Here is a 27,348-nt window from a genome sequence, read left to right on the forward strand (position 1 = left end):
CTGCCATTCATTGTCCATAGTCCCAGAGAACTTTAAATGATTCAGCATAACCAAGTGGCCGTACAGTTGTAAAAGACATTAGCATTCCTATTAAGCTCTTGAGAATTCTGACCTTTCTTAAATGTCAGAAAAGGGATATTCTGCAGATAAATTGTGATTGACTGGATGTATAACACACCAAGTGTTTGGGCTCCTCTGTCTACCTCAGACCCCGTGAGGGTGATACGTTGAATGAAATGCTGTTTTCTATTATATAGGAGTACTTGATAATTTTCCTAGGGGTTCTCTTGGCAGAGAAAATGCTACAAGATCTGACACTAGTGATCATAGAATTATATTCATCTAAACCAGTCCTCACGTTTTACAGTGGGAAAACTGAGACTCAGAGACCTGAAATTATTTGCCCCAAATCAGTCAGCCTGTTAGCAGCAGAGCTGAGCATAGACTCCAGATCTCCTGATTCCAAGCCTGATGTTCTTTCTACTTTATCATGCTGAACAACACTTTTTCTCCCCTGTACTTTTCTGTCCTTTTAGGCAATTCATTATATGCTGAAATTCCAAGCAGAAGAATAGAATTTTTCATTTCAATTTTAATAAGGTGCCACAAAACATGAAATTCACATTTGAATCCCAATTTTCATTCCTAGACTATAAAGAACTCTGAATAGTAAAGACAAATGTAACCACATAAATTACTGTTGTGTCTGGACTCCCCAGTTTTGATGGCTATATACGTGTTACTATAAATCCAAACACATCTCTTACAGTACATTTTAAAGGTTTATAAGCCTATATGCAGCTAATTATCAGCCGTGCTAGCTCTTTGACTAACTTTGCTTTCTTCTGGTGCAAATATCCTGGCTTAGGTCCTAGAAATCTCTGGATTTCTTGAAGAATAGCAAAATATCTTTCAGGAAGAATGAGAATGTGGTGTGTGCATGCTTGTATGTGTATCTTTTCTGTCCACAAAACCCAAGGAATTTACTTTTTCCTCCTTAGAACAGCCAAAGTATTACCACTTTCTAAGTGTTGATTCTCCTGCTCTTTAATTGCTGGTTTCCTATACATACAATCCTGGGTAGAGTTGTTTTTGGCAGTTGTCGATATGGTTGGCATTCACTGGGATTAAGTGAAAAATCCATTGCCTAAAAGATGACATTTTAAAAAAAGAATGTTCTAAACCAAATAGGAAACTATATGAAATCAGATTTATTCTCTCTCAAAATTAACTGGAATCCCTGCAAACTGCACTTTAATCTCAAAGAATATACTTGTAATGTTATCTCTAAAGCTAATTTTAATATATGCATGGTATTTTAGAGTTCTGAGAAAGTGTCTTTATCTAATTTAAATTGATTATACAGAGCGAAATACCATTGTTTGGACAGTGTGCCAGTTTGCACATTATCAAGATAAATTTTGCACTGAAATGGCATTCCTTGGCCTTCCTGATGGTTGGCAGCCTCCCCCACTCTTACTGTCAGCTCTAAAAACCACTTTGCCTTTTCCCCAAATCCCCTGCTGGGTACAGTCATCTTACTAACTGAGGAGCAGCTTTGTTTTTGTCTTTTATTTACGATCGGTTCCTTTCCCCGGTTCTCAAAGAGAACCATATATTATTACCAAAATAAATTGTTAGATCTAAAAAGGCCCTTGACAATCAGCCAGTCCAGGCTTATTATGTGATAAATGAGGACCAGGGAAGGTAAGAGCCTTGTCCAAGTTCAGAACTTCTTGGTGGCATCAGTGGGAACAGAATCTTTATGTGTCCAACTTTAACTTCCCACTAACTTTGCTTTTCCTATTCTTTTCTCTTTGATAGGCTAAAAAAATTCAGACAGATTTGGTATGATAAACTCTGATAGATTGGATGGGTCATTTTAAAGCAACAAGGCTAAAATCCTCAGAAAGCCCCAAAGTACCCATTGGCAGCAATCTTCAGATATTTCTTTGAATTTGACAAATTGCACTCTTCTGTTTTAGCAGATTCTGTGGCTCATGTGATTTCTGCATCATATTTCACTGAGGGCTCCCCCTTGAATCTGACCTTTGCACTGCACACTGCGAGGTTGAGGGTGTTAGGTCTGGTGGGTGGAACTGCCAGGAAGATATTCAAGTAAGAGATTAAGGAGTATTTTGGAAATGAAAGGAATCTCTGCTACTGAATGAAGAGGGGGTAAAATATAGAAGCTGTCTTGATAGTCTCATTGAGGAATGAATGGGGATTAAAATACGGGTGAGCCATGCTGAGAACAGCCAGGGTTCCCTCAGTAATAGTCATCCTCTGGCAATGCCACAAGAACTAATCCAAAGGAGAGAGGGGTTAAATAAAAGTAAAAAAGATATTACATCAGAAAAAGCTATTTTAACTAAAATCTCTGTAAGACATTTTGGTGTATAAATCAGCATCTTTTTGGAACGTATGTTAAGATAGGAATGCACAGAAAAGCACAAGAAATTCAGTCTTTTAGCTTCCATGTGGAATTCAGCCTGCTTAAATTTCTGGTGGCCTTTTGGTAACTCACAGCTCTGATGTCAGTGGGATCTGTTCCTTACTTTTCCCCTGGAACAGACCCCAAACACTTAACAAAGCTCTTGTGTGATAAAGATGACAGATGGCTTGAAGAACATGGGCATTGTTTGGGTGAGAGGCTGGACAACTTTTGGAAGAGGGACTTTTCTGGAAGATCCAGGCAAAAACAATTGTGCTTTGATGTCTCTCTTAGAGAATGAGCCATAAAAGGAAGGAGAAGAAATCTCTCCTCTTTGCCACCCACTGCCACTCAAGTTTTGCACTGGGAAGGGCCCCATGCTGCCAATGGGGGCTTCCCCGGTGGCTCAGCAGTAAAGAGTATGCTGCAGTGCAGGGAATGCAGGAGACTCGAGTTCTATTCCTGGGTGGGGAAGATCCCCTGGAAGAGGGCATGGCAACCCACTCCAGTATTCTTGCCTGGAAAATGCCATGGACAGAGGAACCTAGAGGCAAACATGATTAAGCACAGCACAGAGAATAGAAATGCTGTCAGTGGTGGGGCTGCCCAGCCTTGCTTGCTGGAAAATGATAGTCGTGCCTGGTGGACAGCATGGGAATTGCAGGGCAGACTAGCTGAGCAAGAGGTGACTTTGGGACCTATTCACAGTTGAGGTAGGTAGCATCTTGCCCAGAGGAGATACCCTAAGAAGATGTGGTCTTGGTACCTGGGGATGCTCATCAGAGTCTCTGCAAAAACTTGGGACACATTTCATGGGACTCTTGGGAAGAAAAGCTCAGAAGCTGCTAAGAATCTTTGTGAGTGGGTGAAGGGAAGATGCAAACTTGAGTTATGTTTGCTCTCTACTTCTCAGGTCTTCTGATCCTACTTGTTCTGAGATTAGAAGCACATCTATTTACTTGCAGTTTCAAAGTTATAAATTAAAGAACATTTCCATGGAACAGATTTGTGGTTGTCAAGATGGAGGGGATTGGGGGATAGAAGGATTGGGAGTCAGGGATGAACAGATGCAAATTATTACACACAGAATGGATAAATAACAAGGTCCTACTGTATAGCACAGGGAATTATATTCAATATTCTGTGATAAATCATAATAGAAACAAATATTTAAAAAATATATGTATATGTACAACTGAATCACTTTGCTGTACAGCAGGAATTAACACAGCATTGTAAATCAACTACCATAATGAAAAAAGAACACTGCTATGAATACTAGCATTATCATAAATGATTGCAATGTATTATTATTATTTTCTTAATTTTCCTAAAATAATATCCTCTGAATGAATAAATCACATGTTAAATGCTCTGTACCTCCACTAGAATCTTACAGAGTTTATTTATCTTGTCTTTTATAGCTTCGCACATCTAGGTTTTAAAGGAAAATGTCAGTTTTTGAATTTTCAGTTGCCTCTTTGCTGCAGTGATAAGCAGCAAAAGAGCCCTGAGAGAAACAGAAAGACTTCATCAGCATACTTTTCAGTATGTGTGTCAAACTTTCCTTAAGATCTCATGTCCTTGGTCAAACCGGGTCTCCAGATGGCACTGTTGTCAGAAAGATCTAAGTAAATAGATGACCCAAATATATTTTTACATTTGTGCTTCAGTTTATAAATCACTTGTTTCCCTTTTGAAATGTTTTTCAGGTCATAGTAGCTTTAAGATCCCTCTTCAGCAGTTACTTGCCATTCTTGCCCTATTCTTCCTATTTTCTGTGTATTAGATACTTTTTCAGTCTGGAATTTATGGTTCCCAGCGCAATACAAAGACTTTGTTGAGAATCCACTTTTCCTTCCCTGGTTAAGTTATTTTTGGTGACAATGAAAGCACTTAACTATTTTGTTTTACAGAATATTTAATCAACAAAATCTCTGAAATCGACAAAATCACACATCTCTGTGGACCCACAAGAGTGTGTCTTAAAAAAAAAATACTTTAAGAACATTTAATGTCAGACATACCCTCTTTACATATTTTTATTTTAAAAAATTTAACTAACAAGGCTTTTTAAATTTTATAGTGGTGTGTAGCTGATTTGCAATATTGTGTTGATTTCAGGTGTACAGCAAAGAGATCCAGTTATACATATATAAATCTATTCTTTTTCAGATTCTTTTCTTTTATAGATTATTACAGAATATTGAGGATAGTTCCCTGTGCTATACAGTAGGTCCTTGTTGGTTATCTATTTTATACATATGTGTGTATATGTTAATCCTAAACTCTTAATCTACTTCCTGTTCCCCTTTGGTAACCATAAATGTGTTTTCTATGTCTGTGGTCTATTTCTGATTTGTGTATAAATTCATGTATATCTTTTTTTTTTTCCACTCAGCAGGCATTTTGGGATCTTAGTACCTTGACCAGGGATCAAACCTGGGTTCCCTCAGTGAAAATGCCAACTCCAAACCACTGGACCACCAAGGAATTCCCTATTATTTATTTATTTTAGATTCTGAACATAAGAAACATCATATGATGTTTGCCTTTCTCTGTCTTACTTTACTTAGTATAATTATCTCCAGGTCCTCCATGTTGCTGCAAATGGCATTATTTCATTCTTTTTACTGCTACTGCTGCTGCTACGTAACTTCAGTCGTGTCTGACTCTGTGCGACCCCAGAGACGGCAGCCCACCAAGCTCCCCCATCCCTGGGATTCTCCAGGCAAGAACACTGGAGTGGGTAGTCATTTCCTTCTCCAATGCATGAAAGTGAAAAGTGAAAGGGAAGTCACTCAGTTGTGTTCAACTGTTCGCGACCCCATGGACTGCAGCCCACCAGGCTCCTCCGTCCATGGGATTTTCCAGGCAAGAGTACTGGAGTGGGGTGCCATTGCCTTCTCCCATTTTTTGTAAGGACAGAGTAATATTCCATTGCTTATATGTGCCACATCTTCTTTAACCATTCCTCTATTGATGGACATTTAGGTTGCTTCCATGTCCTGGCTATTGTAAACAGTGGTGCAGTAAACATTGAAGTGTATGTATCTTTTCAAATTACAGTTTTCTCCAGATATACGGGGGCTTTCTTGATAGCTCTGCTGGTAAAGAATCTGCCTGCAATGCAGGAGACCTGTGTTTGATTCCTGGGTTGGGAAGATCCCCTGGAGAAGGGATGGTTACCCACTCCAGTGTTCTGGCCTGGAGAATTCCATGGATTGTATAGTCCATGGGGTCACAAAGAGTAGGACACCACTGAGAGACTTTCACTTTCACTTTCACCAGATATATGCCCATGAGTGGGATGGCTGGATCATATGGTAGCTCTGCTTTTAGTTTTTAAGGAACCTCCATACTATTCTTCACAGTAGCTGTACCCATTTACGTTCCCATCAGTACTCAAACTATTACAGATTTTTAAATACACAAGTGTGTTCATTTCAGTTCAGTCGCTCAGTCATATCCGACTCTTTCTGACCCCCATGGACTGCAGCATGCCAGGCCTCCCTGTCCATCACCAACTCCCAGAGTTTACTCAAACTCATGGTCCATTGAGTTGGTTATGCCATCCAGCCATCTCATCCTCTGTTGTCTCCTTCTCCTCCCGCCTTCGATCTTTCCCAGCATCAGGGTCTTTTCAAGTGAGTCAGTTCTTCGCATCAGGTGGCCAAAGTATTGGAGTTTCAGCTTTAGCATCAGTCCTTCCAATGAATATTCAGGACTGATTTCTTTTAGGATGGACTGGTTGGATCTCCTTGAAGTCCAGGGGACTCTCGAAAGTCTTTTCCAACACCACAGTTCAAAAATATCAATTCCTCAGTGCTCAGCTTTATAGTGTGTTACCTATGGACATAATCTTGAACAGCAAGTCTGTAAATAGAGAGTGTTTGTTTGTATTTCAGAGTATTTCTGAATTCTTCTCCAAGAGCCGCCTTTTTGTAGTATATAAAAAAGCTATATTTTGCAATAGCCTTTGCAAACATCAAATATCCAGATGATAAGCAGAAGCAGGCACTTCTGAGAAAGTTAGCCAAACATTGTGTGCTTTCTTTCCATGCAAATGATCATACACCTCTGTTCTAGGACTTACTTCTTTGAGTCAGGGTAAGCATTGTGAGGACAAGAGGGCAAATGTTTTCTGGTATACACTAATTTGCAGAATTTATTTATTCCTGTTTCTTACAATTTGCATCTCAATAGCATGACAAATACAAAGCCTAATGGCATATTCTTAGTTGGATAAGTGATTCAGACAGATTCATTAATAAACGATCTCAGAGTATTGCTAGGTTCTGCCTCCAAACCACCTGCCCTGGTTCTAAACCCATGCCACTGTATCTCAGCCTCTTCAACAGCAATTTTGTGTTAAGGCTTTGGTGGAAGGTCTCCTGGAAGCCCCAGTGAAATGCTCACACTGCCTTGGAGGAACAGGAGGCCTGTTTCATTACCATAGACTGGCAAGCTGCCACCTCCAGTCACTTTACATCTACTCACTGAGTTCCTTTTCTGTGCAAGGCTGTGTAGTCAAATGAGGAGAAAGGTGGCTCCCTGAGGACATGGTGGGTTGTTAATATTCGATGGTCACAAAGGAAAAAAAAAATATGAAGCAGGGAAAGATACTCCAAGGCCCAGAGATACCTTGACAGATTGCTGCAGTGGGGCTCACTCATAGAGCAGTGGATATGAGTGGGGACTAGAGGGTGATTGTAAATAATACTGAAATGGAGGCAATGGTATTTTTCTTTTCCTTTTTTTCAGGATTTTAATTTTGTATTAGAGTTCAGAAGGCATAAAGTATGAAGGATATAGTACATTTACTTACACATGTTCATACATTTACAGATTGTCCACAAGCCTAAAGTTCCGATAACTATTTGTTGAATGAATAGAAAGACTCTAGAAAAATGCCATCCCAGCCTGGTGCTCTGTGATGGCATTTGTGTAGTCTTTCTATTCATTCAACAAATAGTTACCAGAACTTTGAGGCTTGTGGACAGTCTGTAAACATAAGAACAGGTAAATGAGTAAGGGCAGATAAAAGGAACAGAGAAAAAGACAGTTAGGTGGGAAGATGGGCAGTGGTGGGTGACAGGCTGTGAGTGCTGGGGAGGTGGTGGTTGCTGTTTTCTTCAAGGAGGGCAAGTGAGGCTGGATGGAAGTAAGGGACCAGGCTTGCAGCTGTGGGAGGGAGCAGATGGAGCATTCAGAATCAGAACCACAAGTTCAGTGATCAGTGGCAAGAAAGCACTTGGTGTGTCCAAGGAAGAGGAAGGAGGCCAATGTGGGGAGCTAGAAGGAGAATTTAGGAGAGGGAGTTAGAGAGGAAGGAAGTGGGGGGCACATACAGAGAGCCTGGAGACCTAGTATAGACTTGGGATTTTCCTCTGAATAAGCTGTCAAGAAGCAACATTAGAACTAGCCATGGAACAACCGACTGGTTCCAAATCGGGAAAGCAGTACATCAAGGCTGTATATTGTCACTCTGCTTATTTAACTTATATGCAGAGTATGTGTGTGTGCATGCTAAGTCACTTCAGTTGTGTCCAACTCTTTGGGTCCCTGTGGACTACAGCCTGCCAGGCTTCTCTGTCCACGGGATTCTCCAGGCAAGAATACTAAAGTGATCGCATGCCCTCCACCAGGGGATCTACCCAACCTAGGGATTGAACTTGGGTCTCTTATATCTCCTGCCTTGGCAGGTGGGTTCTTTACCACCTGTGCCACCTGGAAAGCCCCCTATATGCAGAGTACCTCATGCAAAATGCTGGGCTCAGTGAAACACAAGCTGGAATCAAGATTGCCAGGAGAAATATCAATAACCTCAGACACTCAGATGACACCACCCTTATGGCAGAAAGCGAAGAAGAACTAAAGAGCCTCATGATGAAAGTGAAAGAGGAGAGTGAAAAAGTTGGCTTAAAATTCAACATTCAGACTTCCCTGGTGGCTCAGATGGTAAAGCGTCTGTCTACAATGCGGGAGACCCAGGTTCGATCCCTGGGTCAGGAAGATCCCCTGGAGAAGGAAATGGCAATCCAGTCCAGTACTATTGCCTGGAAAATCCCCTGACAGAGGAGCCTGGTAGGCTACAGTCCATGGGGTCCCAAAGAGTTGGACACGACTGAGCGACTTCATTTTCACTTTCAGAAAACTAAGATCATGGCATCCGGTTCCATCACTTCATGGGAAATAGATGGGGAAACAGTGGAAACAGTGAGAGATTTTATTTTTTGGGGCTCCAAAATTACTGCAGATGGTGACTGCAGCCATTAAATTAAAAGAAGCTTGCTCCTTGGAAGAAAAGCTATGACCAACCTAGACAGCATATTTAAAAGCAGAGACATTACTTTGCCAACAAAGGTCCATCTAGTCATAGCTATGGTTTTTCCAGTAGTCATGTATGGATGTGAGAGTTGAACTATAAAGAAAGCTGAGTGTCAAAGAATTGATTCCTTTGAACTGTGGTGTTGGAGAAGACTCTTGAGAGTCCCTTGGACTGCAAGGAGATCCAACCAGTTCATCCTAAAGGAAATAAGTTCTGAATATTCATTGGAAGGATTGATGCTGAAGTTAAAACTCCAATATTTTGGCCACCTGATGTGAAGAACTGACTCATTGGAAAAGACCCTGATGCTGGGAAAGATTGAAGGCGGGAGGAGAAGGGGATGACAGAGAATGATGGTTGGATGGCATCACCAACGCGATGGATGTGAGTTTGAGTAGGCTCCGGGAGTTGGGGATGGACAGGGAAACCTGGCGTGCTGCAGTCCATGGGGTCACAGAAAGTTGAACACGACTGACTGACTGACCTGAACGCAACTGAGCTGGTCATTGATTGGAGGATGTTCAGCTGGTGAATGACAGCATTGGACATATTTTAAAAGAATACTCTGGCTTCTGTGTTGAGATTAGACTAGATTATGTTCAAGGACAGAAACAGGAAGATGGAAAGTATTACGAAAATCTAAGAGAGGAATGATTGCAGCCTTGATCCGAATTGTCTTGTTGGAGGAAGTGATTAGAAGTCAGCTTTGGGATTTTTGTTTGAAGGTAGGATTCACAGGATTTGCTGTTCTTTACCTTGGACATTACACGTCAGTACTTTTTTTCTTTGAAGGTGAAGGTGTGTGCGGCGGGCTCTGAGCAGAGAGAACATCCCTGGGCTTCCTTTAGCCAGAACTTAGGAATCTAAACTCAACACTTACAGTTATGTGGTCTTGGAGTTTGTGTAAAATATCCAGGAACTGAAATTCCCTCCTCCATGACTGCAGTCTATTCTGGGGAGTCCACTCTGACAGTGTATCTTTAGGAGCCATGAGCTGTTCTGAAGAGCCCCTTGTTAACAAAAGCGAGATCCAGGTAGGGTTAAAGCGTCCATGTTGGATATTGTGCATGCTACATTTTCCTCTAGTTCCAGTATAGTTTAAGAATTCAATGTCTTCTCTAATTTTTTGGGAGTTATGGTGGTTAATTTCATCAGTCAACTTGGCTGGGCCATGGGGTGGCCAGATGAAACATTATTTCTGGGGTGACTGTGAGGATGTTTCTGGCAAGATTCGCATTTGAATTGGTGGCTCAGTAAAGTAAATTACCCTCCTCAATGTGGGTGGGCATCATCCAATCTCTGGAGGGCCTGCATAGAACACAGAGTGGTAGGAGGGAAGGCTTGGTCCCTTCCTGCCTATCTGCTTGAGCTGGGACATCAGTATTCCCTTGCCTTGGCCCGGGGTTTATTCCCCTGGTTCCTGGTTCTCAGACTTTGAGACTCAGACTAGAATTACACCTTGAACTTTCCTGGATTTCCAGCTTGCAGATGGCAGATTAAGGGGCCTCACAGCTTCCATAGCCATGTGCTCCAAGTCCTCAAAGTAAATCTCTCTCTCTCCCTGAGAAGAAATATGCTGCTGCTGCTGCTGCTGCTAAGTTGCTTCAGTCGTGTCCGACTCTGTGCAACCCCATAGACGGCAGCCCACCAGGCTCTCCCGTCCCTGGGATCTTTCAGGCAAGAACACCACAGTGGGTTGCCATTTCCTTCTCCAATGCATGAAAGTGAAAAGTGAAAGTGAAGTCACTCAGCTGTGTCTGACTCCTAGCGACCCCATGGACTGTAGGCTACCAGGCTCCTCTGTCTATGGGATTTTCCAGGCAAGAGTACTGGAGTGGGTTGCCATTGCCTTCTCCTGAAGCAATATGCTATTGGTTCTATTTCCCTGGAGAACTCTGACTAATATAAGAATCCTTTAAGCTGGAGGAGATTTCTAGTTGAAGACAGAGTCATTTGAAAGTCAAGAGGGATTCTTAAATAAATTTTAAAGGCAGTCAGAGCTACCTTTGATCCAACTTCACATTCAGGGGTTTCTTTCTATCTGTAGGTATCTTTGTCAAATGTGTTTTCTATCACATTCACATTTATCTTAGCCCTACCTAGCTGCAATTCCTGGCTAAAATATTTACTCATTATTTACTCTATTTAACAGACATCAAACATCAGACATCAAAATCTTATTTGACCTGCAGAAAATTTCCAGAAGTGGAGCTTTGTGACTGATAGTAACACAGTAATTTTTATTTTGGGTGGGAGGCAGATACCTCTGCCATGTGCTCACAAATCATATATTTTTTTGCAATCATTTATTGCAAATAAATGGTTCTTGCTGAGCACAGATGCTAAATCCAAAGGGCCATTTCTTTATCAACAAATGTCTACTGAGAGCTGCCTGTGTTTCAGGCCTGGTGCTCAGTCTGGTGTCACAGTTATAGTGAGACACTCAAGACAAGGATTCACGTATCATGATTTATTAGGAAGTATTCCTGGAAAAACACTTCTAAGAGAGTGGAAAGGTCACTTCCATGGTGAGAAAGGAGGTCGTCAAATCTTCAAAGAAAATTTCTTAAATCTTGTTTAAAATCTTTAAGATAAAACAAAACAAAACAAATTCTTTGAGGACCAAGGAAGCCATTTTCTTGTTGACATGTGGGGTCCTACTTATCTGACCAGAGACCAAATCAGTGCCTCTGCACTGGGAGTGCAGAGTCTTAACCACTGGACTGCCAGAGAAGTCCCTTTTCTTTTGGTTTTGCTTGAAAGAGACAATCTGTACAGCTAGTACAGCTCATCCAACTATTAGAGTCAAATTCACATGATCAGCTGAAGTGCACAAAAAGGAAAACTTAAAGAATCAGGCTAAGAACAAGACCAGAGAGGGTTAGCAATGCTGCAAAGCTTGAGAGATACTGGGGCCCTGGGAAAATGTAGCTTTCTCCGAAGGGCTGCCCCACTATAGTATTAGCCAAAGTCATTTAGGGGGTAACTTTGGGTCAATTCCATAAGGAGCCCCTGGAGACATTGGCCAATTTAGCATTGTCCTGAACTTGGAGCAAGGAAGATGCTCCAAGAAGAAGGTAAATTCCAAGATACTTCCTGTTCTCTCATTCAAGCAGGCCAAGTGAGTTCCAGAAAGCTCAAAAACGTGCAGGAGTTTGAGGTTAGGAATAAAAGCTCACCTAAATACCTGTTGGCATGAACGAGGAGAAGGGATCAGAGGGCAGTTAGTGGAGTTCCAACAGCGCCCTCTTCAGACTACCCAGTGCGCCACATGTTGAACTGATTGCACACACAGAAGCACTTTGGAAGAGAGGCAGACTGGTGCTTAGAACTGTGGAGTGGGTCTGACTTAATAAGCTAGCCACCAAGTGGCTGCTTGGTCTCCATGAGGAAGGGCACCATACTGAAGGTTCAGTATCTGTCTCTGGGGCTGACTGGATGGGTCTTCAACAGCCTCCATCATTGGACCAGCTTTGAGTGAGTGACAGCACAGGCGGTTGGGTCCATGGATAGCCTCATGTCTGCTGTGACCGGGGCTACCATGCTGGTATTGGGAAGGCCAAGGACAGAGGCTACCTGACATTTACATGAGGCATCCCACCCACAGGTTATTTATCTCATGCTCTGCAGTGGATGCTATCCTGTGGACATCGACACGCAGAGCTAAAGTTCACAGATTTTGTGCACATTTGCACAGAACTGCCCAAGCATCAGGGTTCACTTACACTGTAGCCTAAGCCTGATGCAAACCCCTCTCTTGAGCAGACAGCATCAGACAGTAAAAGAGATGAAACAACTTTCCTAAGCGCAAAACCTGAAGAGGGCTACCAACGTCTGTTCTTTATCCTAGTGGTAGCTGGAAGAGGTATAAGGTGTAATAACTTGTTCTTTATTTTTTTAAAATATAAATTTATTTATTTTAATTGGAGGTTAATTACTTTACAATATTGTATTGGTTTTGCCACTTGTTCTTTATTTTGCAGAGGATCTGTCACTTGTTCCAAATCACCTACTGCCTAAGAAGATCACTGATGTGGCAAGTCCCTGAACCTTAGTGGGTTTTGATCTCCCATACCACGTAGTACCTTTGTTTATCAGGCACCCAGAATACTGCTAAATTAGTACTGTGCATTGGGTACAATTATCATGGGGTCACTGATTCAGTGAGCCAGTGTGATGTTCTGCGGAATATCTAGCTGATAAAAGCCCTTCTGAGTCGTATTGTTAAAAGGGAGAATTCTACCCATTCACTTGAATGAAATCTTCTGATCCTTCTTATTGATAGTTGTTGAAAAGAATGCATTTTGTTTTAGAAAAAGGTACTATCAGTGGTACAGCTAACACAACAGGAACTCAACTTAGTTGTAGTCATTTGCCACAGTGAATTGGCTTTTCCCAAGGGCCAGATGAGTCCAATAAAAGGAATGTGATGGAAATTACCCCTCTGTATATTTTAAATCTTTGAGCGAATCACTAGTTTCTTACATTCCACGTGGCCGTGGTATTGTTTCTGATTTGTTATCTTTGGGCACAAATTCAGGGGCTTATACTTGGATTTTTCTAATATGATGGCCTTTATTCCATAGGTCAAAGAATCAATGTAATCACTGCTGGCTGCTAAATACATTATCCTGTGACTGTGTTCAGGATCACAGAAATGCCACTGTGGGGCCAGGGACACAGTGTGAGAATGACTTGGGTCAACACCACATTATTATCTGGCCCCCATCTACCCCTGCTCCTACAAGTGTTCTGCGGTGATGTTTGGAAACTCCTGGTACCAAATGTTAGTGTAGACTCAGGATTTAAAGTCCAAGGCACATGTAGGTACCCCCTATTTCCTAGTGTGCTGTTATTTGTGTAAATGTGCATAGTTCTCTTTGGGGAAGAATGAGAGAATCAGTATTGTATTTCTTTGCTGTGGATTGCAGGATCCTCCTTCAGGGGGACTTGGTCTTCCCTCTAAACAATGGACTCTATGTCTGAGGACCGACTCAAGTCTGTACATTAGGGAGGAGGCAGTAATTTGTTCATTAGTACAGATGACACCAGCCATCTGTTCATCTGCTCTTCATCTTCTTGAAGAACATTTTTAAATTAAAACATCTTTTATTATATATTATCAGGCAATGCCCTTGTTGTCTGCTCATCTATCTTGTCCTAGAAATACCATGGGTTATTAGAGATCACCATAGGGAATTGCAGCTTTGATGTCTATTGTGGTAACTGTTCTCCTTGCCTAGTGATTAAGTGCTGCCATCTTCTACCTTTCCTACCAACACAAGGCCATCAGTTCTATAACAGCATCCTACCTTCACTTCCAACCTACTGAGAACGATCACCAATAAGCTTCACCAAGGATGGCTCCTCACTGGAGGACACTTTATATGTGCACTCCCTGACTCATAGTGGAGGGGGGTCCTCCAGAACTTCCCAGGGTAGACAGCCTCCTGGTGGAGTCCTAGATGTTGCATAACTACCTTGGCCCCCTGTTTTGAGCCTGCTGATTATGTTCTCAAGTTCCACCAAAGGAGTTCTGGTATTTCTACCTCAGTTAATGGGATTTGCTGTTTTTTTTCAAAGTTCCTGGGAACAAAGCAAGCAAAATACATCAGGACTGGCTGTTGCTTGGGTATTAAGGTCAAGAGCATGCCCCCAAGCAGCAAACTCTCTCCATGCACCCTTCTGGTCTACCACACTTCAGTGACCACTTCCAGGCACACCTTTCATTTCCTCCCATGCCTCTTAGTCAGGTTCTGTATTTCTTTGAGTAAATAATTCCTTTCATCCCTAGCAGAGGCACACTTTGTCAATAAGCTCATGCTGGTCTAGTAGTCAGGAAGGGAGCCCATCTTGACAGGCAAGTATAATTTTGCAAAGCATTGGTTTCAGTTGAGGCTTCCGCCATCTGCAGCCAGAGGAAGCTGCTGTTCTCCAGTTAGAAGAATAGAAACACTTTTTCAGGCTCAGGGTTTTAAGGGCATTGTAGGGTTCAGTGATTCTGGTGCATCCAGGTATCTCTGTCCCAAGTCCTAGGATCCTATCTTTTCTCTATCAGAATCTACCTTCAATGTAAATAACTTGCCAAGCTGCACTCCAGCCTCTCTGCAGCTTTGCTGCTCTCATTCTCCAGTCTTGGTTGTGGTCCTCAGCATGTTTTCCCTGCAGCTACAGACAATGATGTTCTCCTCAAAGGCCACCATGGAGAACTTGTGGCTTTCACACTATGTTCTGAACTAGTAATTGGCTGATCTAAATGTGTAATTTTCTTTCTACGGCCCATTAATGGGACTTCATAATAACTAGGAATGCTACAGTTCTTGTAATTACCCTCCCTACCGTATGTCCCAAATGCTAGAGATACTGTACAATCCAGTGAACCACTTCCTCTCATATCTCATTCTTATTTGCCACATCCAGAAGTTTTAGCAGTAGCCGCTGTTTTGTCACTTTATGTCACTAATAGTGGGGTTCCTATCGCCATCTAGCCAGTGAGTCAACCAACTCCAGAATCTTATCTTGAGTTTCAGTTGGATCATTTTTGATACCAGCTGTTTCAGGTTGGCATTTCCAGGAGCAAATCCTGAGATAAAGATTTTTGTGAAAGTGACTTATGAGGAAGGATCCCAGGGAAGATTGGCAGAAAAGTGGAAAGGTGAGGCCAGGAAAGGAAAGATAGTCAAGGGTGAGGTGCCAGACAAAGTATCACAGTCAATGGTGAGGTTCCAGACAAAGTACCACTAGGAGAAAGTTGGACTCCTTCCTGCAGGGAGGTCCAGAGATGCCTCGGGCAGTCATGACCAGGAGGCAGGGGAAACAAAGTGTTGGTGCCTCTGCAACTCTGGACCATGGTGAAGGTGGTTGTCACTGCTGGAAAATCAATTTCCAGGCAGGTCCAGTTCTTTGTGGACACAGGAAAAGGGTTCTGGTCTTCTGAAGTCCATCCTTCTGTAAAGAGATATGGTTCCTGGCTGTTGGGAGTTAAACTGCACTGCTGGACATTCTAATATGCACAAAAATGTAAAGAATACTAAGAGGATTTGGGAGAATCACTGAGGCTATCTTTCAGACAATAGACAAACAGATAATTAATTGTCAGAGGGAATGATATCTACTGATAATATTGTTCAGCATAAATAATTCTCCTTTCCACTGCCTTTGGACATTATTCTCCAGAGTAGATTTTTAGCCTCCAAATTTCCAGATAGTCTCTCACTGTTGAACTCTGTTACTTTACTCACTCCTTCTTTTTACCTCCTTTTCCTTTCTTGTTCTTACTGTACCCATTAAAAAATCTATGCAATGATGAATTATTGACCATTTGTGCATATTTTTGGTGTTTAATCTTTTTTATGAGCATAATTTTTAATAATTTTATTATTTAAACTATTTTTAAATGGCTGTCTTTGTTCAAAAGAAACTTGACTAATATGAAGTTATCATTTGATAAAAATGTATTGAGTACTTTATATGTGCATGATAATGTTCTAGCCATTGATGTGACTAAAATAAACAAAGTTGGCAAAAATACTTGTCCTCTAGTATGGATTCAAAAATAATGAACTAATATATACTACGTTCGATGGAGAGAAGATAGATCTGAATGAGGGTGGGGGGATTTTGTGCATATGTGTGTGTATGCTTATGTGTATGTGTGTCTTTGGAGTATGATCAGAGTGAACTCCTGGATTTGGGTGAGAAGGGGTCTAAAAGATATGTACCAGACAGAGGCTATAATGAGCACAGATTCCTTGAGACAGGAGTATGTTGGATGGGGTCAGGGAACACACAGGAATCTGGTGTTAGAGCTGGAACTGGCTTCAGTGGAACAGACCAAGAAGAAAGCTGGGCTGCTGAATATACAGGATTTTAGGGGCCATTTTAAGGACTCATTTTTTTACTCTAAGATGGGAGGTCACAGGAAAAATTGAAAGAGAGTGCCATGATCTGACTCATATTTTAAAAAACTCACTTCTAATGCTTTGTGAAAAGACTCTCCAGGGACAGAAGCTTGTCAGAAGGTTGTTGCAGTTATGACAATAAGATGAGGGGGATAGCATTGGATGAGTGAAAAGAAGTCAAATTGTGGGGAAAATGGTAATAGGATTTGCTGATAAATTATATGAATTAGATACAGAGTTTATAACTTGACTGGTAGGAACATTTCATACTTTTAAATAGTCATCTCCAATTCCTATTTCCTCTAATGTTGTACCATAGTTTCTAACTTTAGGAAAGACAAATTCACTTACAAAGAGAAATGCTAAAACTATAAGCATATCTGTGTGTTACTAATAACTTAGAGTAGCAATTAAGCAAGGAAGCATAGTTTTAAGTTGTAGAGGGAGCTACACAGAAAGCAAGATTCTTGATAATGATGAAGATATGAGGTTAAGGTAGATACTGCATGTCATAATACATCTGGAGAGATTTTCATATATGAAACACCTGTGAAAAATACACATGCACACACATAAATTCTGTACATGACTTCTTTAGACTCTAAGTATGCTAAGAAGAAATAAGGTGAAATCAATCTGGGTGAAAATCTGTCACTGAAGTTTTACCAAGGAGGTACTTTAGAACTGCTTTGAGAGAAGGGCAACCCATGCAATAGGGAGCCAGGCCAATGAAATTAGTCAGAAGTGGAAATGAGCAAGGTGTGTAACGGGACAAAGGTTGGCCTGATGAGAGTTGATGAACAATACTAAAATAAATATGAATGACTTTTCCTGAGATAAACAGTTGTGTAAGAAGCATTAGTTTTAATTTTCCTTGTATGACCAAAAGACTCAAGGATGCTTAATCTGATTTGGTTTGCAGATACTTTGAAAATCTAATACATGGTAGGAAATGAACATTAACACAAAATTTTACATTTGATCTAAGGAGTTTGTAGATATTCTGAAGCAAGAAGGTCCATGGAAACCAGCTGGTGCATGCTCAGAGTGTTTTGCTATTAAGCAGCAACTAGGCTTTAATATCTCTTTCCTCCTGAAATATTTCAACTAACTTTGCCAGAAACCTTATCAAAATTAGAACATCATAGATCCAATTGAAAGTTACAAAATAGATTGACTGTGTGGCTGGAGAATAATGAGTAGATCTCTAAATTCCTCCATTTTTTGAGCATAAAGAAGGGAAAAGATGCTTTGATATCTTCAAACATTGATTATGTCCCCTATATAGAAGGGTTGCTGAATGTATTGTTATTTATGCATAGATGAAGTTTTTTAGTGAAATATATTTAATTAAAGAATGGAGATGAGTGAGGACATTTAAGGAAAGCTTAGGAAAGATCCATCAACTAGTAATTTTAAAGAATAAGCTAAAAAATGAAATCCAGCTTTTCTGCACCACAGAATTCTGCAAGTAATCACTGGAGGCATCAGGCTATGGACCACTAGGGCAGCGAGTCATGGTTGCTTTTTTGCTAGTAAATTACATATTACCTATGAGCTCTTTATTTATTTACCTATTCCAGGCTCTTTAAAATGCACCCTTGGTAGAGCTCTCTGGGCACAGGTACAAAATAATAATGGCTTGGTAAGCTGTGTGCTCTGGAAATGCTGCAAGCAAGTAGATTCAGGTGGAATTGACACAGCTGAACTGGTGGCTGTCAGTGAGGTGTGGGCTGACCTCCAAGGATGTAAGTGTCAGCTCAGCGAAGCACTCTGTGAACAGAGTGAGATGAACAGCAATTATCTCTTTCGGAATAGCCATCTTGGGAACAGTCATTTTCTCTCTCCGATTTCTGGGTTGAAAACTGTACTGCATGCTTTAGGGAGATGCCTTGAGTTTTATGTAGTACCTTATTCTTTTGCATGGCACCCTGCCTTGGATATCCATATGGCAACCAGGTGAAATTGGTCTGAGCCAAGACAAAGAAGCAGGCTGCACTGATTTGACTAAGACCTGAAAAATAAGTGAAAAAGGTACAAAGGCAGTGCCCACATTATTTACTCTGACTTATAAAATGGCTAAAATATATGGTTTTGGGGATCATGCAGGTCTGAGTTCTGGTCTTGGCTTTGCCATGTACTAGGTACTTACTTGGAGAAGGCAATGGCACCCCACTCCAGTACTCTTGCCTGGAAAATCCCATGGACGGAGGAGCCTGGTGGGCTACAGTCCATGGGGTTGCTAAGAGTCACACACGACTGAGCGACTTCACTTTCATTTCTCACTTTCATGCATTGGAGAAGGAAATGGCAACCCACTCCAGTGTTCTTGCCTTGAGAATCCCAGGGACAGGGGAGTCTGTGGGCTGCCATCTATGGGGTCACACAGAGTCGGACATGACTGAAGCAACTTAGCAGCAGCAGCAGCAGGTACTTACTGGCATTAACTTCTTGAGTGTTGGTATTTTCATCTCAAAAATGGAGATAATAACATTTTATTCTTAAGGTTATTTTGAGGATAAAACAAGTAATTTATATGTAAAGCAGATTGCCTTGTATATAGCAAGCTCTCTATATATGTGTCTTTTCTGGTCAGGGTGACCTTGGGCTCACCTCACTACTGTGAACACCTGGATGTGGTCCCCTAGTATTTATCCCTTTCTAGAAACTACTAAGGATGGGTGGGACTCTTTACTCTTCTTGACTGCTCTTGCAGTGGTGGTAATGTCCCTGCTGCTCGGAGTCCAAGAGAGAGAAGAAAAACCCTGTGCTCATTGTCAGGGCTCCATGCAAAGAGGTGTGTTTCTAGCCTGGTCTTGCAGTTTGCAGCTTAGATCAACTTTCCCCCTGAACATGGCACTATGAACATTTTTGTTCAAAAATTTCATGTTTAGCTTCTATGTATGAATAAATTTAGAAGACCAAAATTTTGCTGCCTATACTGGTAAAGAAACAGATTCAGTTGAAAACTGATCATGGGCATTTCCCAACATGATGAAACATTCCTTCAATATGATTTAAATAAAATTTAAAATGAATTGTCTTGTATATTTTCTGAAAATAAAGACATCTTTACTTTATTTTTTAAAGAATATTTTATAAACAATCTGTCATCACACTCTTCTAAAGTAATTGCTGTTAAAATTTTCACTTTATATCTTAAGATGCATCTGTAAGTATAAACTGTAATGTATATATTTTTATAAATGTAGTTACACCACACAGTCTAATACCTAACCTGTTTTTTTACCTCAACAAAATATTGTGGGTGTCTTTCCATGTCAATATAAAAGTCTATCTTGAAAAAAAATGTTAAATAGTATTCTATTATATGGATGTATCCTTATTTATTCACTCAATCTCTTATTATTGGACATTTTGATTATTTTATCCATTTACTATAGAGCATTAAATGAACATCTCTGTATAACATATTTTTATACTCATACATTTATTTCTTAAATAATAAGAAATGGAATTTTAGTATCAAATGGTATGCACATTTTTAATATTGGTAGAAATAGCCTTCCAGAAATGTTTAATATTTTATATTTCTTTTCAAAATGCATGAGATGTCCCATTTCCCTACACTTTTGCCAACACTAGGCTAATTTTTTTTTAAATTTTATTTTATTTTTTAACTTTACATAATTGTATTAGTTTTGCCAAATATCAAAATGAATCCGTCACAGGTACACATGTGTTCCCCATCCTGAACCCTCCTCCCTTCTCCCTCCCCATACCATCCCTCTGGGTCGTCCCAGTGCACTAGCCCCAAGCATCCAGTATCGTGCATCAAACCTGGACTGGCAACTCGTTTCTAATATGATATTTTATAGTTTGATGTGTCCTTGTAAGCTGTGCTACATCTGTATTGGAAGTCAACAGTGTGTACATGAGAGCCAAACATTTCGCAAAATAATGTGGTATATTAGTCCTTCTGTACAGACTTTCCTCTTCCTACATAGCCTACACGTTAATTTCGTGAGAAAATATTTTCTATTTTCCAGACCACTGGAAAAAATATCAGGCTTGTAAACTTTTTTGATACAATGGCTGAATTTCTCAATAAATATTTATTCCACATATGACTGAGTGACTGAACTGAACTGATCTGTGATTTCATACCAGTTCATTAATCTGGCTTCCATTAAAGGTATTGTGATCCATTTTTAACACTTTAGGAGACGTAAGAAGTTATCTCAGTAGGTTAACTTTCAAAGAGTTTACTAAAAGACTTCAGGAAAACTTGAGGGCTCAGTTATTCCTTCTAGACAGGCTACATACAATGCATTTATTTTGTCTGAGTCTGTATTTATTTCGAGACCTCATTATCTGGGAAAGTGCCATGGCTCTGTGGCTTGAACTCCTGAGGGAGATATTTTCACCCACCATAATATCAACCTCTCAGTTTTGAAAGTGGAATATGAATCACAAATTTATACTCTTGTCTCCAATTTGTGAAAAGATAGTGCACAGAGAAAATGAAAGCAGTAAGTGGATGAAAAAGCTCTTGCGCTTGTCTCCAGCGCGTAAAGACTCTGTGCCAGGCGTTCACCACATGCTCATGTTCAGGAAAACTCTGTTCATTAGAAAGAGTATTTGAATAATTCTGGCCATCAGATGAGTAAAGGGAGGATATAAAAATGCTCCACAAGTCTCTGCAGAAGATATTATTTGACAACAGGCAAGTTGTGAAAGAGGAGAGTGAAAAAGTTGGCTTAAAGCTCAACATTCAGAAAACTAAGATCATGGCATCTGGTACCATCACTTCATGGGAAATAGATAGGGAAACAGTGGAAACAGTGTCAGACTTTATTTTTGGGGGCTCCAAAATCACTGCAGATGGTGATTGCAGCCATGAAATTAAAAGACACTTACTCCTTGGAAGGAAAGTTATGACCAACCTAGATAGTATATTCAATAGCAGAGACATTACTTTGCTGACAAAGTCTGTCTAGTCAAGGCTATGGTTTTTCCAGTGGTCATGTATGGATGTGAAAGTTGGACTGTGAAGAAAGCTGAGCGCTGAAGAATTGATGCTTTTGAAATGTGGTGTTGGAGAAGACTCTTGAGAGTCCCTGGGACTGCAAGGAGATCCAACCAGTCCATTCTAAAGGAGATCAGCCCTGGGATTTCTTTGGAGGGAATGATGCTGAAGCTGAAACTCCAGTACTTTGGCCACCTCATGCGAAGAGTTAACTCATTGGAAAAGACCCTGATGCTGGGAAGAATTGGGGGCAGGAGGAGAAGGGGACGACAGAGGATGAGATGGCTGGATGGTATCACTGACTCGATGGACATGAGTTTGGGTAAACTCCAGGAGTTGGTGATGGACAAGGAGGCCTGGTGTGCTGCAATTCATGGGGTCGCAAAGAGTCGGACACGACTGAGCGACTGAACTGAAGTGAACTGAAGTTTTAGCTTTCAGTTAAAGGGCTATTCTAATCCTTACAGATTATGAAACAACTGTGAGCCTTGGCAGGTCCCTGAGCATGTATTTTTTAAAAGTACTTCTCTTCCTCATTCCCTCTCCCCCCTCACTTCTTTTTTTCCCTCTGGAGTAAATTCATGCATATCAGTTATGGCATGATACTGAAATGTTGTGTTTATCTTTTCACATTTTGGAAGAGTTATAATAAAAAGTTTTCTTTTCCTGACTGATGTTTAGAAAGTCTTTCATATAATGGTAAAGAAATTTAGAAAAGAGTAAAGGAGAAAAAAAAGAATCTTTTCTGACATCATGCTGTTATTTTAGTATAATTATGTTCATGCTGCTGAATAGTACTTACCATATTGTGCCTTCCACCAAGTTATTTTCTTTGCACAGAACAAGTCTTATTCCTCTCTTTGTTTCCCAAGAACATCTTGCACAGAATGAAGCATAAATAATTTTAAGAAATATGTTTAATAGCATCTAAAAGAGTAAACTACCTCAGTACAGTTCAGTTCATTTCAGTCGCTCAGGTGTATTGAACTCTTTGTGACCCCATGGACTGCAGCACGCCAGGCTTCCCTGTTCATCACCAACTCCTGAGCTTGCTCAAACTCATGTCCATAGAGTTGGTGATGCCATTCACCATCTCATTCTCTGTTGTCCCTTTCTCCTCCTGCTTTCAATCCTTCTCAGCATCAGGGTCTTTTCAAATGAGTCAGTTCTTCACATCAGATAGCCAAAGTATTGGAGCTTCAGCTTCAGCATCCATCCTTCCAATGAAAATTCAGGACTAATTTCCTTTAGGATTGACTGGTTTGATCTCATTGCTGCCCAAGGGACTCTCAAGAGTCTTCTCCAGGATCATAACTTTAAAGCATCAATTCTTCAGTGATCTACCTTCTTTATGGTCCAACTCTCACATCCATACATGACTACTGGAAAAATCATAGCTTTGACTAGATAGACATTTGCCAGTAATGTCTCTGCTTTTTAATATGCTGTCTAGGTTGGTCATAGCTTTTCTTCCAAGGAGCAAGCATCTTTTAATTTCATAGCTGGAGTAACCATCTGTAGTGACTTTGGAGCCCCTCAAAATAGCCTGTTTCCATTGTTTCCTGATCTATGAAGTGATGGGACCAGATGCCAAGATCTTCATGGTTTGAATGTTGACTTTTAAGCTAGCTTTTTCTCTCTCATCTTTCATTTTCATCAAGAGGCTCTTTAGTCCCTCTTTGATTTCTGCCATAAGGGTGGTGTCATCTGCATATCTGAGGTTATTGATATTTCTCTCGGCAATCTTGATTTCAGCTTGTGCTTCATCCAGCCCAGCATTTTGCATGATGTACTCTGCATAAAAGTTTAATAAGCAAGGTGACAATGTATAGCCCTTATGAACTTATTTCCCAATTTGGAACAAGTTTGTTGTTCCATGTCTGGTTCTAATTGTTGCTTCTTGACCTGCATAGATTTCTCAGGAGGCAGGTAAGATTGTCTGGTATTCCCACCTCTTTAAGAATTTTCCACAGTTTGTTGTGACCCAAACACAAAGGCTTTAGCATAATCAATGAAGCAGAAGTAGATGTTTTTTGGAGTTCTCGTGCTTTTTCTATTATCCAATGGATGTTGGCAATTTGATCTCTGGTTCCTCTGCCTTGTCTAAGTCCAGAATGAACATCTAGAAGTTCTCAGTTCACATACTCTTCACGTACTATTGATGCCTAGTTTGGAGAATTTTGAGCATTACTTTACAAGAGTGTGACAAATAAATGTAACCAAGGAATTAAAAAAAAAAAAACTATACTCTGAAAATGATAAGACATTGATGAAAGAAATTGAAGATAACACAAATAAATGGAAAGAAATACCACGCTCAGGGCTTGGAAGAATTACTGTTGTTAAGATGTTTATACCACCTAAGGAAATCTGCAATACAGTCCCTATCAAAATACCAATGGCATTTTTCACAGAACTAGAAAAAATAATTTTAAAATTTGTATGGAACCACAAAAGATCTCAAGTAACCAAAACAGTTTTGAGAAAGAACAACAAAGCTGGAGGTGTTGCTACTGAGTTCAAGCTGATTCTTCCTGCCACATGAAAGGCCAGTAAGTCAGGAGACAGGTGTTGGGGCAAGGAATAGTGATTTAAACAGGAAAGCCAGCAGACCAAGGAGATGGCAGACTAATTTCCAAAAGAACCATCTTTATTGAGGGTAGAATTCTGGCTTATTTTATGTTAAGGAAAAAGGTGAAGCCAGCAGGTTTTTTATTAAATGGTAAAGGCAAATTTTAGATTTCTTAGAGCCACTTGGCCTTCAAAGAGAGCATAACATTTCTTTGTTCTTCTGCTTTCTCAGGTAAGCTGAATCACAAGGTTCCTGCAAAGCATGAAAGTTGTTAGCTTTACTTTTATTTTACCAGACTCATATCTGCTTATTTGCAAGGTTTCTAGGCTGAAAGTAACCTTATCGACAACAAGTAATAGCTATAACTAACCCAAGACTGTGGGATGGGAACTTTCTTAAGGAAACTTAATGAGCTATTTGTACATCAGCAACATTTCTCTAATGGGCAGAACTAAAGTAATGGAATATGGCCAAAGAATGAGGTAGGCAGTTTCAGTGTGGTGTGAGTTCTGTTTTTCCTCTTTACAGTATCAGGCTTCTTGATCTCAAACTACACCACAAAAGAACAGAAATCAAAACAGTATGGTACCAACATAAAAACAGACACATAGATCAATGGAACAGAATATAGTCCAGAAATGAACCTACATTTACATGGGCAATTAATCTACAGCAAAAGAGGCAAGAATATACAATGGACAAAAAAAGCTTCCTCTTCAATAAATGGTGTTGGCAAAACTGGAAAGCTCCATGCAAAAGAATCAGAATGGACTCTTCCCTGGTAGTCTAGTGGCTAAGACTCTGCACTCCCAATACAGGGGCCTGGGTTCCATCTCTAATCATGGAACTAGATCCCACATGTCACAACTAAGAGTTCAGATGCCATAACTAATGATCCTGCAAGCCACAGTGAAGATCAAATATCTTATGTGCTTCAGCTAAGACCTTGTGTAGCCAAACAAATAAATAAAATCAACCTGAACCACTTTCTCACACCATATACAAAAGTAAACTCAAAATGGATTAAAGACAAAAATGTAAGATTTGCAACCATAAAACTCCTAGAAGAAAAAATAGGCAATACACTCTTGGACATTGATCTTAACAATTATTTTTTCAGATCTGTCTTCTGAGGCAAGGGAAACAAATGCAAAAGTAAACAAATGAGACTATACCAGATGAAAAAACTTTAGTACAGCAAAGGAAACCATCAAGAAAATGAAAAGCAACATATTGAATGGGAGAAGATATTTCCAAATAATATGTCTAATAAGAGATTGATATCAAAAATATAAAATGAACTCACACAATATAAAAAAGAAATCCAAAACAATCCATTTAAAAATGGGCAGAGGACCCAAATAGACATTTTTTCAAAGAAGACATACAAACAGCTAATAGACACATGAAAAGAGGATCAACATTGCCACTCATCAGGGAAATGTAAAGTAAAACCATGATGAGACACTACCTCACACATGTCAGGATAGCTATTTTCAAAATGACAGCATGAACAAGTGTTGGCAAGGATGTGGAGAAAAGGGAACCCTCATGTACTGTTAGTGGGAATGTAAATTGATACTTCCACTATGGAAAACAGTATGAAGTTTTCTCAAAAAGTTAAAAATAGAATTACCATATAATCTAGCTATTTCACTTTTTTGGGTATTTACCCAAAGAAAACAAAAACACTAACTAAAAAAGATATGTGGAGCTCTATGTTCATTGTAGTATTATTTATGATAGCTCAAGATATAGAAACAATGTGTGTTCATTGGTAGATGAATAAATAAATTAGACATGGTACATATATACAATGGAATATTGCATGTGTGTGTGTGTGTGTGCTAAGTTGCTTCAGTTGTGTCCAACTCTGTGTGACCCTATGGACTTAGCCCACCAGACTCCTCTGTCCATGGGATTCTCCAGGCAAGAGCAATGGAGTGGGTTGTCATGCCCTCCTCCAGGGGATTTTCCTGACCCAGGTATCAAACCCGCATCTCATGTCTCCTGTATTGGCAGGTGGGATCTTTACCACTAGTGGCACTTGGGAAACCCACAATGGAATATTACTCAGCCATAAAAAGAATAAAATCTTGCCATTTGCAACAACAAATGGAGTGATCCAGAGGTATTATGATAAGTGAAATGTCAGAAAGCATAAGACAAATACTCTATGATCTCACTTATATGTGGAATCTAAAAACAAACAAACAAACAAATGAACAAACAAAAGAAAAAGAAGGTAGACTCATAGCTACAGAGAACAAACTGGTGGTTGCCTGATGGGTGAGTTGGGGTAAAATAGGTGAAGTAGTTTAAGATACACAAACTTCTAGTTATAAAATAAATCACAGGAATGTAATACACAGTGTAAGGGATATGGGCAATAATATTGTAATAAATTTGTATAGGGTCAGATGGTTACTAGACTTATCATGGTGATCATTTCATAATGTATTTAAATATTAAATCACTATGTTGTATTCCTGAAACTAATATAACATTGTACATTAACTATGCTTCAATTAAAAATAGTATGTTCAATAGTTGAGTAATTTATGGTTTACAAATATAGAAGCTACTAGCAGCCTTTCCTTTTGACAAAAAAGGGGAGATTTGTAATGAGAAGGGCCCATATAGATAAAAAGAAAGTTGATAGATGAAAGGAAAATATGCAGGGAAATTTTAAGAAATAGTTGAGTTAGAGAATGAATTAAAAAATGTTTGAAAAAATAGTTTAAAAAATAGTTTAGTAGGAGAATGAATTGAAAGAAGTGGGAAAAAATGGAACTTGACGGTTTTTAGAAAGGAGCTTTGGTGAGGGTAAGAATCATTTCAATGATAACGTACTCCCCAAAAGACTAGTTTCTTCTGTAATGTGAGAGTAGTGATGATTGATCTCTACTTGAGATACATTCCAATATTCATAGGTCTCTTGGTGTGGAAATCGTCATCTTGCTGAAAATAATGAGCAATATGCCATAAGGCTATTCGTATAAAGGTGTTCACCAATTCAACACTTTTTTTCTTCAAAATAAACCTTCACTAATCAATTAAACAAACAAATCTACCAAGTGTAACCCAAGAACAACCATAGAATCTGGCAAATAAGCACTA

The sequence above is a fragment of the Bos indicus x Bos taurus genome, chromosome 17 (genome assembly GCF_003369695.1).
Source record: "Bos indicus x Bos taurus breed Angus x Brahman F1 hybrid chromosome 17, Bos_hybrid_MaternalHap_v2.0, whole genome shotgun sequence".
Lineage (NCBI taxonomy): Eukaryota > Metazoa > Chordata > Mammalia > Artiodactyla > Bovidae > Bos > Bos indicus x Bos taurus.